General features: G+C 44.0%; 1 protein-coding gene and 1 pseudogene across 1 annotated transcript in view; one reads left to right on the top strand and one right to left on the bottom strand.

Moving 5' to 3' along the window:
• LOC102844228 (sterol 26-hydroxylase, mitochondrial-like) overlaps positions 1–13,185 on the bottom strand; it is a 52,088-nt gene that overhangs the window by 33,934 nt on the left and 4,969 nt on the right. The window lies entirely within an intron of this gene.
• On the top strand, positions 562–1,455 carry LOC102843825 (annotated as a pseudogene).

Raw genomic sequence — 13,185 nt, forward strand, 5'->3', positions numbered from 1 at the left:
ATGAATGAATGGAATTCCAAAATCTCTGTAGATGTTCATTGAAATGAAAAATAAACAACCTAAATTAAAAAAAAAAACAACAACTGTGTTCTCTGTCAGCGCTCCCCATGGACAATAAAGAGTTCCTTAAAAAAAAAAAATCAACCGTAAGAGTTCAGAGAGCCAACCATTACTTAAAGATGAGAATGTAAGGGGGCAGAAAAATATGATTAAAGAGGTTGGAACAATAAGTGACAATAATGAGGAAGTTCCTACAGTGTGAAGAATGGTACCAACACTACTGAACAGCTTGTACAGAAAATGTAGAATGAGACCCCAACTGCTGCGTAAACATTCACCAAAATCACAGTAAGTTGTTGTTTTGAATAAGTAAGCTGTGTTTCTTTCTATCTTTAAAAAATTGTCTAATAGCATGTGGAGCAAGAACTTGCAGTGAAGAGAAGAAAAGATGGCAGTGATTCTGTGAACAAAGGCCTGTGAACTGAGTCCTGGAAGATGTTAGATAAATGTGCACTCAGAATGAAACAGGTTGGCCCGACCTTCAGCAAGGCTGGCACCATCATGTTTTCTCGGGCAAACCTCGTTGTCTCGGTCTGGGCTGTGCAGCCACAATGGACCCAAGTTCGAAATACGGCAACTTTGAAAGATATTACCAGGCAACCGAAGTCAATCAAAAACATTCAGAAAATTACCAAGTCTATGAAAATGGTAGCAGCAGCAAAATATGCCCAAGCAGAGAGGGAGCTGAAACCAGCTCGAGTATATGGAGTCGGATCTCTAGCACTCTATGAGAAAGATGATATTAAGGTTCCTGAAAACAAGAAGAAACACCTCATTATTGGTGTATCCTCAGATCGAGGGCTTTGTGGTGCTATTCATTCCTCGGTTGCAAAACAGATAAAAAGTGAGGTGGCCGAGCTTACAGCAGCTGGAAAAGAAGTTATGATTGTTGGGATTGGAGATAAAATCAGGGGCATCTTGCATAGGACTCATTCGGACCAATTTCTGGTAACACTTAAAGAAGTGGGAAGGAAGCCTCCTACTTTTGGAGATGCATCAGTTATTGCTCTTGAATTGCTGAATTCTGGCTATGAATTTGATGAAGGATTTATCATCTTTAATCGATTCAGGTCTGTCATCTCCTATAAGACTGATGAAAAGCCCATATTTTCCCTTAATACAATTGCAAGTGCTGAAAGCATGAGTATCTATGATGATATTGATGCTGATGTGCTACAAAATTACCAAGAATACAGTATGGCAAACATCATCTACTACTCTCTGAAGGAGTCCACCACTAGTGAACAAAGTGCCAGGATGACAGCTATGGACAATGCCAGCAAGAATGCCTCTGAGATGATCGACAAACTGACTTTGACATTCAACCATACCCGCCAAGCTGTCATCACAAAGGAGCTGACTGAAATCATCTCTGGTGCTGCAGCTCTGGATTAATGAAAATCAAGTGTCATCCTCAGACAAGAGGTAAAGAAGAAAAGTTAAGCCAGCTCATTTCATTATGCTTAATGCTGTCCTTGTCAGAAAGATTGTTGGTCCATTGTTCAAATTACTGAAGACAGCAAGATATTTGTAAATTATCTTACAATAAATGATTTTAAAATTTAAAAAAAAAAGAATGAAACAGGTTACAATTTTTTCATTGTGAATATCCATAAATCTTACAAGAATTTCTCTTCTGTTCAAAGTTTTCATTCCATAATAACATCTCACATTTGTCAAAATGTGGTGAAGGGACTAGGCCAATATGACTGGTTTAGAAAAAGGGTCTTCTTTTGTGATGTTAATGACGTCATATCTGAGTGGCCTGCGTCCTAAACCTACTAATTTCTAAGTAGTGTCTAATCAAAGAACAGAATAGACACAGAGGATTCTAGAACTGTCTCCTCCACAGAGGAGGGGGATAGGCACCATGGAAGAATCATCTTGAAACCAGGAAATGCCAACAATTCTAAAGAAAGCTGGGAGTCATTAGAAACTAGGAGAAAGGCCCACAGAAGGAACAGACACAGCTAAGACCCTGATTTGGACTTTCAGCCCCCATAACTATGAAGAAAAAAACTGTTGTTCTTTAAAGCCACCTAATTGTGGTATGTCTGTTACAGCAGCACTAACAAACTAATACAATGAACTTAAAAAGTCTTTCTTAGTGGTCTTGGCTGCCTAACAACAGGAGTGCCTGGTAAACCCCAACAAGACTCAGGGCCCGCCTGCCAGGCAGTTTCGTGAAACAAAGAAGGTGGGCCCACAACCCGGAATCCTTCTCGCAGGCAAATTCTGTATCTCCCCGAAATATTTGTTCAAGTCCTAACTTCCTGGTACCCATGATAAGTGACCTTATTTGGAAATTGTGTTTTTGGAACTGTTAAGCCAATATGAGATAATACTGGAGTATTTCTCTATTCCAGTATGACTGGATTCCTTACAGAAAGAAACGGACATATAAGCAAACAGGCAAGCTGTCACGTGACGAGGGAGAGTGAAGTAATACAGCACCAAGTCAAGGAATGCTAGCTTTAAGGAGAAGAGATTCTCCCTCAGGCCCTTAGACAGAATCATCGCAGGTGATGCCCTGGTGATAAATTTCTAGACTCCAAAACTGTGAGAACAAATTTCTATTGTAAACAAGTCAGTCTGTAGTATAGGCAGACCCTGGCTTACAAGTGAAGTCCATTCCCAGGTATGTCTTTGTAAAGTTTGTTGTTCTTATGTGCCATTAAGTTGCCTGCAACTCATAGCAACCCTGTGTACAATAACCCTAAACCCTGCTCTATCCAGTGCCCATCTCACTGTTTCCAACACACCTACCCTCACTACCCCAGTCACTGAATCAATCCACCTCATCGAGGGTCTTCCTCTCCTGCGTTGTCCCTACACCCTCCCAAGCATGACATCCCTCTCTAAGGACTGGGTCCCTCCTTGCAACATGTCCAAAGTATGTCAGATGAAGCTTCAGAATCCTTGCCTCCAAGAAGCAGTCTGATTTAACCCTCTCCAGGAGCTATGGCTGACTCTGAGAAGAATGGGAATCCCAGAACATTTGATCGTGCTAATGCAAAACCTATACTTGGACCAAGAGGCAGTCGTCAGAATAGAGCAGGGAGACACTGGATGGTTCAAAGTCAAGAAGGGGGTTCGTCAGGGATGTATTTTGTCTCCATACCTTTTCAATCTGTATGCAGAACCGATCATCCGAGACACTGGGCTATACGAAGAGGAATGTGGCATCAGGATTGGTGGAAGAATCATCAACAACCTGCGTTACGCAGATGACACAACCCTGCTTGCCGAAATTGAGAAGGACCTGAAGCGCTTGCTGCAGAAGATCAAGGACTACAGCCTCCTATATGGACTGAAGCTCAACAGCAAGAAAACAAAGATTCTCACCATTGGGCCAATTGGCAGCATCAGTATGGATGGTGAAGAGATTGAGAAAGTGAAACCGTTTTAGTTTACTTGGCTCCACAGTCAACACTCTTGGTAACAGCAGCCAGTAAATCAGGAGATGAATTGCATTGGGAAAGTCAGCTGTGAAGGACCTCTCAAGAGTACTGAAGAGCAACGATATCAGACTGGAGACTAAGGTGCGCCTGATGAGGGCTATAGTCTTCGCAATTATGTGCTATGCATCAGAGAGTTGGACAGTGAGTAGGCATAACAGAAAGATAATTGATGTCTTTGAGCTGTGGTGCTGGAGAAGAGTGTTGAATATATCATGGACTGCTAGGAGAACAAACAGATTTGTCCTGGAGAGGGTGAAGCCAGAATGCTCCTTGGGAGTCAAGGATTCTGAAGCTTCGTCTGACATCTGACATACTTTGGGCGTGTTGCAAGGAGGGACTGTTCCTTGGAGAGGGACATCATGTTTGGGAGAGTGGAGGGACGGCGCAGGAGAGGAAGACTGGAGTGGTAGGAATAAGTGTGTTTGAGATGGTGAGGTTGACAGAGGATAGAACAGCATTTAGGGCTCTTGTACATAGGATCTCTATGAGTCGCAAGCAACTCCATGGCACATAACAACAACAACAACAGGATGAATTGGTTCATACTCATTGCAGTCCATGGTATATTCAATACTCTTCCCCAACACCACAGCTCAAAGGCATCTCCTTCCATCATCCCTAGTCATTGTCCAGATAGATGGACGGGAATATGCAAATGGAAAATATGATCCTTTCCACAAGAGGATTGGTTAGTCTCACCAGTCCACAAGGGGATTGGCTAGTCTTGCCATTAAATTGGGCAGATCCGGGAGCAGAAGAAACTTCACCACGAGCAAAGAAGAGAATGCAACTCATCCTTCAGGACCAAAGCAAAGCCATAGCAGCCACAGTGGAGAACCTCACATGAGACATTGTGGACCTTGGGGCTGATGCTCCCCACACACAGAACCAGAACTAAGCTAAGAGCTTTTGCCCAAGCTTGTTGTGCAATTTGGGGTGGTACTGGGACGAGCCAATATTGGCAGGCCTGAGAACTGTGGAACACTGGCCTTAACCTGAGAGGTTCAAGGCTATGTGAGGTGCCTATGAGCACATTTCAGAAACTGTCCTGAATGTATTCTGCTACTGACCTGAATGATAACCTTTTGAGTTCCCCAACATGGTTCTGTATGGTCTGCGTTCTAATGCATCAGCTTTGGGATCCAGTGAAGCAGTGAGATTGGTGTTGAGAGGAGTAGAAAGAGGTATGAGATTATGGGGGACATGTCTGACCTCATGGGAATTAATTTTATGTTGTTGATGCAGTTGACAGGACTGTTCCGCTTTTGTGAAGTTGTTAGAGATCAGATGTGGCCATCCCCACGTGGCCCTTGCTCTTTTCTCTAGTCTTTAAGTTGAATTTGTAGGTAAATCAAAACAGGTGTATACAATTCTCACTTAGCCTCACTTTAGTGGAAGGAAAGGCTCAAAGACTTTTCCATTATTAAAAAGCTGCATGTGTAGCAAGTAAAGGTGAATTTGTTGTGAGTAGGGCTGACAATCATTTCAAATGAGGGCAAACGTGTGTAACATTAAAAGGCAAATGTTGTTGTTATTATTAGCCATCGAGTTGCCTGTGACTCATAGTGACCATATGTACAACAGCCCTAAACTCTGTCCTGTGCTAATTTCACTGTCTCCAACACCCCCACCCTAATTACTGCAGTCACTGAATCAATCCACCTCATAGAGGGTCTTCCTCTCCTGCGCTGTTCTTCCACCCTCCCAAATAAGTCACCAGTAACACCCACTTGTTAAGTCAGCCTTCTTGTTGTTTGTTGTTGCATTCTAGCAAGTCAAAACTGACTCATAGCTGACCCTCCAGTGGGTTTTCAGAGGCAGTTAAACGCATAGGAGGAGATTGCCCATCTTTGTCCCAAGGAACAGCTGGTCGATTTGAACCCCATACCTTCAGGATTGCAGCACAGCTTCTTACCACTAGGCCACTAGAATTCCCTAAGGCGGCCTAGTCAACTCAATATACCATATGAGAGTGGCACTGAAAACAAAGTCATAGTACCAGGGGCTTTACCAATCTATTCCTGACTAAACAAGGGTTTTAAGGTCTCCTCCCAGAAGTTGATGACATCACAATGTCAACCAGCCAAGTACAGAACAGGAACCTGGTAGGATCTGGTTACCAATATGTCTGTGACAAAAACAAGTAGTCATAGACCATTGTCCCTGCAATTTCTGATGGGCTGTATTGGTGGTTAGGGTTAAGGATAAAAGGAAAGAATCCCATAGAGTTAAGAAAAGTATTCTACAGTGTTCTTCACTCCTCTGTCACCAAGAAAGCAAAACAGCTTTCCAAGGGCCATAAGTTGTGACCACAGACAAAATACTCCTTGGTAATCAAAAGGACTCAGTTATTCGGCGGTCTACTGAAGTCCACTCTTACAACCCACTCAGAACCGATTCATAGCTGGTTCTCCAGAGGGTTTCTGAGACCACAAATCACCCGGGAGGAGATTACTCATCTTTTTCCCCAGGCAGAGCCATTGGTGGATTCAAACTCCAGAGAAGGCAGCTCCCTCGAGCCAGCACCGTCAGAGCTCCCTCCACTCTTACAAGGAGCAACGAAGGAGTGAAATTAGAGACAGGTTTGGGCAAACATTTGAGATGGCTTAGAAGCTTGGTTCCTTGGCCAGTACAGAAAGAAACTATGCTAGTTCTGTGGGAGGAGGAGAGAAAAAAAAAAAGAAATCATTCCATGACCCAGTGATCAACCCCACGCTCCGAGACATTCTAGCCATGAACACCTCGCTGATGCCATTAACAAGGAGGGAGCGAGAACATGTAAACACTGGCCAGGCTTGGTGCATGGGAAATGACAGAGATGGTGTAATTTAGAAGGAAGGGACTAGTGAGCCATGTGGGGACCAGCCAGGATGCAAGAGCAGGTTACACCTGGGGAAGATGTGAAGTGACTGGTGCAGGTGCTTCCCTAATTACCTAGTGCTGTTACAGCAGAAATACCACAAGGGGGTGGCTTCAACAAACAGAGATGTATTTTCTCACGGATTAGGAGGCTAGAAGTCTGAAATCCGAGTGCCAGCTTCTGAGGGAAGCATCTCTTTCCATCCTGGGGGAAAATCTTTTCTCTTCCAGCTCCTCTGTCTTGGTTCCTCGGCAGAATCCATGAGGTATCAATCTTTTCCCATTTGTGCTTCTTGCTTTCTGCGTCTAATCTCCTCCTCCTCTTTCTGTATTTTCTATCTAATTGGTTTAAAGCACGCCTTACACCAGCACAACCTCATTTACATACGAAAGAAACTCTATTATTAAGTAGGACGATATACACAGGTACAGGGGTTCGGGTTTATAACACATACTTTGCGGAGGTACAATGTCCCTAACAGGACTGGTCACCCTGATAATTGTGAAAAGTGAGGGCCAACGCTGGCTTTGGGACACAAAGAGATGACTACAGTGGGTCAGGGGTCGAAGGAGGGATCAGGGCATCTGAGGGCTTCTGGCCCATTTAACCCAAACTGCCTCCATCATTTTCCACTTGACCACTGGTCGATGAAGAATTGGAATCTAACAACACATAGAAATCTCTCTACCTCCATGGACTTCAGAAAGGCCCGGCCTCTTTCTTCTGCCCCCCCCTCCCCCCCGTGAGGATTTAGCTTTATTCTGCTGGCCCACAGGAATTCAGAACATTCTGTACAAAATAAACTGCTCCAGGATCCCAACTAAAAAGCTAAGGTGAAGATGAGGGGCTGATGAGGCCCGTCCTTTATAAACTCCTTTTCTATTTATTATCTATCTCAAACCACGTTTATCCTGTGATACAGAATTCATCAACCAACAGGGAGTCATGGCTGGGACCACTCTTCTCTGATGCTATCGAGATATTCATTATGGATTTAATATAACCCTAAGTAGTTACTCAGTTATTTGATGAGGTTGTTGATGTCTTGAGAATTGTTAACTGGATAGGTGAGAGGTCAGGGAGTAGGCCTGTGGAGGAATGCCTAGGCCCTAGTGCCTAACTGACCTTCTACGTACGCACCAAGGCAAAGGCTTGAACTGCTGTTTTATGAACCTTGGCAGAACATCTTGTGATCTACTCAGAACACACGAGAATGGGGGGAATAAAACAAAGCTGTTCCAAAACCACCTCCCTCCCACTTACTAGTTCCCCAGGGAGGCTATCATAAGACAATGTTATTGCCTCCTTAGTTCTGATAAAGTCTCCCCCCCCACAACCCTCAGAAAGGATCTGCAGAATAGAAGTCTGGCTGCAACCCCAAAGGAGCTTCTCAACCAGTCGCATTACAGTACTCTGAGTGTTGAATTTCTGAGGCACACCAAGTCAGAGCACACATCCCAATTGCTTGCCGTGCAGACAGTACACCTACAATTTGAGTAACAGCAACCAGGGGCTGCCTTGGCTTATCAACCATGCATATAGAAGCTAGCCACAATGCTCCTTTGGGATCAGCTAGTAGTTGAATTCTCTTTTTTTTTTAATGGAGAGGGAAGCTCACATGCACAAGACAAAGCACAACAACAGGGCAGTAAACCAAAATCAACTTAGAAACCCCGAGAGCTACTTTGCCAGGGTCAACAAAATCTGCCCTGAAGGTTCGCAGCCACAGCTGCATGAAAGGAGAAATGTGACCTCAGGTAGAGGCGATTCTTTCATCTATGCTCACAGAGGTCAAAGAGAAGGTCCAGAGGCGGTCAGAGGTGCAGAGGGGTCCAGCTGGGTTGGCCAAGTTCCAGTGCTGTCAAAGTGTCGGTAGGAGTTTAGCCCCAAGCCCCTCCTACCTGCGGAATTCACATTCCCAAGTGGCAGGAGGTGTTAACCAATTAACAGCATTCCCAGCTCCTCTTGCCCCACCTGGCCTTGACTCTCCAAGATCACTGCAAGCCAGAGGGACTCACGATGGGTAGGACGACTTGTGGGTTTCATTATTAATATTTTCACATGGAAAATGACAGAAAATAACATCACCAACATGCACACACTCGACTCCAAAATTAAGAAATGTTAATATTTGTCATATGTGTGTGTGTTTTAATTTTTGTTTTACTAAATGAAAACATTTCAGATACCAAGTCCACTTCTTTGCCCATTTCCCCAGAGCAACCTCTACCCTGCATTTGATGGCCATCTTAGCCGTCAATGCTTATATAGTTTTACTACCTATCTTTTTAAGGAGATTCTTGTGGCATTTACTCCAGTTCACGTGACCTCCTGTTACAGAGTAGAACTATGCTCCTGAAAGTTCTCAAAAGCAACAACCTTTTGGAAGTAGACCACCAGAAAACTCTGAACGGATTTGAACTGCCAACCTCTTAGTTAACTAGCACTTGACCATCTGTACCACCTAGGGATTCCACTGCATATTTTTTGCATCCATTTTTGCATGACTTTTAACTTAGAGAAATGGTTTTCTCTACTGTCCATATCACTCTGTTTCATATCGATACATGAAAGTTGTACGCATTCATTATAACTGTGGTCCATCCAGTGCCCTGGTGATAAGAAGTGGTGCTAAGGCACTCGGTTCAAATCCACCAGCTGCTCTGACGGAGAAAGCTTTCCTCCAGTGCAATGTTCAGTCTTAGAAAACCTTCTGGAGGGTCCATTTGGACTCAGTAGTACACCACAACAAATGACAGAGTGCTGTGTGTACTACTGATGGCTACTTAATATGTTTCTAAATTTTTGTTTTCATAAGCAAAGCTACAGAAGAAATTCCCACATTGTGCGCACTTGTACAACCTTGACTCACTTTAATAATTAGAAAAAGGCCTGGTTTTTAAGCAGGAAGGAAAGAACTGGCATCAATGACAAGGATATGTACCAGATATCTGAACAGTAAGAATTCCCAGCTGACTCTGCAAACAATGGAATGATTCAAGACTGATCCAAGGCACACTGGCCTGGGAGGCCCTCAGAAAGACCCTGGGTTGGGAAGGAAGAGAAAGAAAGAAAGGTCTTCAGGAAGCCAGGCACACAGTTTTTCCCATCACCACCCCCACCCCACCCCTTCCACCACTACATACACACCAATGCAGCAAATTTCAGTGAGCCGAACACACCTTCACCTACAGACTAAAGTAAAACAAGAAGTCTAATAATAAGGGATTCAGAGCTGAAAAGAGGTTACAGATGCGGAGGGAGACATCAAAAATAAGGACTTTGAGCCAAAGAGGACTACCATAATAGGGAAGAATGTTAAAATATCTTAAATAGCAAATTGGACAAGAAGAGATATGGTCAGTCACCTTTTTTCTTCCCCTATTCTCAATGCATTTGCTATTGGTGTGTTGGGTTTTTTTTTTAAATTATAAAAACTCAAAAAATTCAAACTCACTGCTACCAGAACCAACACACAGGTGGCCCTCCAGTGGGTTTCTGAAGCTGTGAATTGTACGAGAGGAGATTTCTCATCTCTCTCTCCGGCCACTGTAGGTAGAACTAGCAGAGTTTCCTTAGAGTTGGGGCACTTCTTCCTGTAGACTACACCACCAGAGCTCCCTAAAATTATCAACAGTAATAAGTATATGAAATAAAAACAAAGCCTTCCTTTTAACAATCACTTCCAGACCCTAAAATAATCTACACAGAGGCAACTGTTTTGAACAGTTTCTTATACATCCTCCCAGAGACATTATATGCATGCTAATGTGTGCTATATGTGTACTAATATTATATTGCCCACATTGGGAGCTCTGGTGGCTTAATGTTAAGCAGTTGCACTGTCCACCCAGAAGCATGTGGTTCAAATCCACAGCGGCTCCATGGGAGGAAGATGGGCAATCTCCTCCCATGTGAATCACAGCCCCTGAAAACCCACTGTAGAGTTAGCTATGGATCAGTTCCAACTTAATGATACACCACAATTATTTGGCCCCTTTCTTCCTTCCTCTGTCTTGGCCATCAGTTCACATCAGTACATACAGATCTGTGAGGGATGAACTACGGTGGTAACCAAAAGGTTGGCTGTTTAAGCCCACCCAGGGTGTCTCAGGATCAAGGGCTTCTGATTTGCTTTCAAAAGGTCCCAGTCTTAGAAGTCCTATGGAAGAGTGTGACACTGTATGCAGGTGGTCACCGTGCGCCAGAATCGGCTCGATGTTGACTAATAACTGCAGCAACAACATACAACTCTACTGTACAAACAGACCAAATCTTCTTTAAAAGATCCCCTCGTGTAGGGCACCAAGAACAGAATGGACTGCCAGAAGAACAAGCACATTTGTTAGGGAAGAAGGGCATCCAGAAGGCTTCTTAAAAGTGAAAATGACTAGACTCCATGGCACTTATTTTTGATATAGTGTCAAAAACCCCTTGGTGAGTTTTCAGCAGGTTTAAGTCTCATTTGGAGTAGACAGCTCATCTTTCATCTTTTTTTTTTGATGGATTCAAACTGCCTACCTCAGAGTTTACAGTGCAACTCTTCAGCATTAGGCCAAAAAGGAAGATCCTTGATAAGACAGACTGACACAGCGGTAGTAACAGAGGGCTCGAACGTAGCAAGAATTCTGAGGATGGAGCTGGTGCAGACAGTTCAGCTGTAACTAGGGTCTCGACTCAGAAACAACTTGACAGCATCTAACACAACAGTCTTTCCCAAAAGGAGCCCTGGGGTTGCAGAAGTGACGTGCTTGGCGTAACCAAAAGGTGACAGTTTGGACTCATTGCTGATTCCGCAGGAGAAAAGACATAGTGATGTACTTCCATAAAGACTGGACATAGAAAGCCGTGCCGGGATGGGAAACCAATTTGCTTCGTAAACTTTATTCAAATCACAATGAACAGCAGCAGTAAAATGCTATGGAGGAATTCTCTGCCATCACCCGAGTGGCTCAGAATCTACTCCCAACGGGCATGATGCTCCTTAATAACAAGGTTCTTCCCAAACATAAATAATACTATTGTAAGTACTTTTAAATCTCTCTAAAATGACTTTTGCTTATATATAAAATAAAGTCTGGCAATGCAACTGCTGAGTTAACATGATTCACATACTTTTTGGCCTTAATGAAGAGTAGTGTCAAGTTTCCTGTCCCTGAGGCTTAAAGTCAGGGCACTAAATTCTGCCATCGCCTTGTGTAATGAATACCACGTAAATGTCTGCCAAGTGAGACTGAAAAATATCCAAGCCCCGGCAAGGTAACTGGAGGAGGATCTGGGGATGGTTCAAAGGTAACCTAAGTGTGGGAGAAGAAATCCCATCTAATCAATGGTATTAGCAAACAGAAGAAAGAATGTGCCAGCAAAATAGCGACAGTCCTCTCAAAAACTGAAAGAAGAGAGCCCAAAGTAAGAATCTGGCCTGATTTCTCACTCATGACTCATGTGATTTACAGCCTCTGAAAACCCACCAGAGGGTCAACAATGAGTCTGTTCCGCCTTGATGGCAATGAGTTATGACTGTTCCATTATCGGAAGAAAGACACTGAATGTCACAGACAAGAAGAGCATTCAAGCAGGTTTCTCGAAGATCTAGATGAAATTTCTTTCCATGTAACTCTACTCCTTTAATTTTTGCATGCCAATAGTCCTAATGTAGTCACTGTTTTGTCCCCAAGGGTCTGGTATACTAGAAGAAAGAGGATATGGTAGTTACAGATGGGCCCAAATTCTTTGGCACACGCTAGCTGAACAGGCGAGGACCTATGTCTTCTCCTCTAGAACGGAGACAGGCTCCGTGACTGTTTTTACAAGGAGACTATCATGGGAAGGAAGCTGAAGCTAGGCCAGTTTCCCGGTATTACCCACTGCTGTCAAGTTAACTACAATTACGGCAACTCTTCATTGGGTTTCCAGCGTCATATCATTATGGGGAAAGACTGCTGCTCTTTGTCCCACAGAGTTGTTGGGGAATTTGAACCATTGATCTTTTTTCAGCAGTTCGATACATAATACACTACATTACCAAGTCCAAGGCTTGAGCAACTGGTGGCTTCTACTTCCTATGTCTCAGAGTATTTCTTCTGTGGGAGCCAGAACCATGTTAAGAAGTCTATCTTGAGACTACTATGCTGTGAGGAAGTCCACAGAAGTCACACAGAAAAAGATCCAATGGTCTATCCAAACTGCTCCAGGCACCGAGCATGCAATGCTAGAAGCCACCGAGGCCAACTGAGCCCTAACAGGAGTGACATACCAAGGGGCCGTCAAAAGCCAGACCGAAGCCCTACCTGAGCCATCCCAGCCATCTCCTCTCAACCATCTGAATGATGCCAGGTAAAACGCTGGTCCAGCCTGAAGAAGAGGTAAGACCTTCCAGTCCTGCAAACTCAAGCACATCAGGTGGTGGTGGTGGTGGTGGTGGAGGAGGACAGTCAAATCAGAACTGACTCATAGCCGACTCGTGAAAGGGTTTGCAGAGGTGTGCATTGCATGGGAGGAGGCCGCCCATCTCCCTCCCACAGAGCAGCTGGTGAACTGTGACTGCCTTTGGCTTGTCAGCACGTCTCGACCACTAAGTCACCGGAGCTCATAATAAAATGTTGGTTTATGCCCTATAATTTGAGAGTCTGTTACGCAGCAAAAAAACAACTAGGAAAAGAGGTTGCTGTATGTGACGGAGGTTTGGCCTCCAATAAATACAAAGGCATTCTAGTAAATACACGGATATTTGTTGGCTTCCCCAGTGTGGGTCAGTTTCCAATAGCCAGCCCATGCCAAGTCCACAGGCAAAATTTCATTTCT

Source organism: Elephantulus edwardii, unplaced genomic scaffold (assembly GCF_000299155.1).
Source record: "Elephantulus edwardii isolate Elephantulus edwardi_28Jun2011 unplaced genomic scaffold, EleEdw1.0 scaffold00106, whole genome shotgun sequence".
In the NCBI taxonomy this organism is placed as follows: domain Eukaryota; kingdom Metazoa; phylum Chordata; class Mammalia; order Macroscelidea; family Macroscelididae; genus Elephantulus; species Elephantulus edwardii.